We start from the raw sequence: 1,638 nt of genomic DNA, 5'->3' as shown, positions 1-1,638 counted from the left end.
GCGGCCGCGGCTCCGGGAGCGGCGGCGCAGAAATGACTGATAGCGGGGAGGGAGGCAACGCCGGACACCGGGCTGCCTGGGACGGTTGGGGAGCAAGCAAAGGGGCTTCGCGGCATCGCTCCTTTCGCTGGCTGCTCGACTAGGCAGGTGCAGGACTGGTTTCGTGAAGCTCTTCCGCTCCTTTCCTCGGATGCCCATTTCCCAAAGCGCTGCATGGACCTGTGGTTAACCCTTTCCGCACCCCCAGCAGCAAAGTGACAGCGGCCGTCTCATCAATCTCCCGAACCCTCTTGATATCTATTTTTTTTTTTATGTCTCCAGACATTTGCTGCTTTCCCTTGTATTAATGGAGGCATCTTCCATCACCAAAAAGCCTCCAGGGCAGAGGCAAATGGCATCAATAGCTCTGCAGCCTGTCAGGAGCACATGCCTGCCAGAGAGCACCGGGAGGAGGGACAGCGTGACACGGGGAGCAGATGGGGCCAGTCCTCTTCCATCACCCCTTGCCAGCAGCAGCCTCGGCCGGTCGGTGCCTCCTGGTTCGGACTGGTCTTTCCCCACCCTTACCTCGCGCTGCTTGCTTTTACCCTCCGGCACTGTGTCCTCCCTGCAATTCCTCTCCGTTTTCCCCTTTTCTCCTGGAACATCTCCCCTGGCTGGGCTGTCTGCTGGCCCAGCTGTGTGCCTTTTGCCCCATCTCCCCCTTGCTCATGAATATTTCACATGGGAGCCTGGGTTTGGGCTAGTCGGTGCTTCAGGAGCATCCCGCAATATCAGAGTGACTGACCTAGGGCTGCAGTGCGCTGGGGCAGAGAGAAGAAAGAGAGTGGGTGTCTTGCAAAGAAAACCCATTTATGCAGTTGTCTGTCAGCTCGAGAGAAGAAATACCTTCATTTCTCCGTGGGAAACCAGGAGATGGCTCCATGTTGCTGCTGCCTCTGCGGCAGCGCTGTCGGGTCCCGCTGAGACAGCGGCGTGCGAGGAGGGAGGTGTAAGACTTGGGGGGCTTGGGGTGCGTGAGGCCCCACACCTGGTGGTGGCATAAGGAGGTGGGACCAACCACTGATTTCCTAAGCAGGATCTGCAGAAAGATAACTTGGAGCACAGCTGTCTGCCAGGCACCGATCCTGCTGCCCCGCTGCCACAGGTGATGGGGACCTGGAGGGGTGGCACGGGGGGCGTTTCTGGCTGCTCGGTTGTGCCAGGAGACCTCCAAAAAAAAAACACCAAACCCTGTCCGTGGCAAGGTGTGTTTGGATAGCCATGCTTTGGTACTGCTCTGTGCTTCCCAGCCCTCCTCCAGGTGAGGAATGCCCCTTAGCATCTCCCACACGGTTTTCCCCGCGCGCAGGGGGCTGAGGTCGTGCCGCGGCCAGCGTGCCCGGCGCGGGGCTGGAGCTGCCAGTGTGGTTGCAGAGGCTCCGGGAAGGTATAATAAACAACCAAAGGTTAGTGAAGCTGTTTTGCCAAATTTACACCTCTTCCCAGCGAAGGGAGGGGGCGGCAAGATCCGCGGCCGCTCCCCCTTGATAGCCACATCTATCACGGTGTATAAATGGCCGCGCTCAAGGAGGTATCGAGCGGTGTTTGCAGAGATGGTGCTGGCTGTGTCCCACCCCCCCACACACACCCCCCCCC

Source organism: Pygoscelis adeliae, unplaced genomic scaffold (assembly GCF_000699105.1).
Source record: "Pygoscelis adeliae isolate BGI_AS28 unplaced genomic scaffold, ASM69910v1 Scaffold358, whole genome shotgun sequence".
In the NCBI taxonomy this organism is placed as follows: Eukaryota; Metazoa; Chordata; class Aves; order Sphenisciformes; family Spheniscidae; genus Pygoscelis; species Pygoscelis adeliae.
This window is presented reverse-complemented; position numbering follows the sequence as displayed.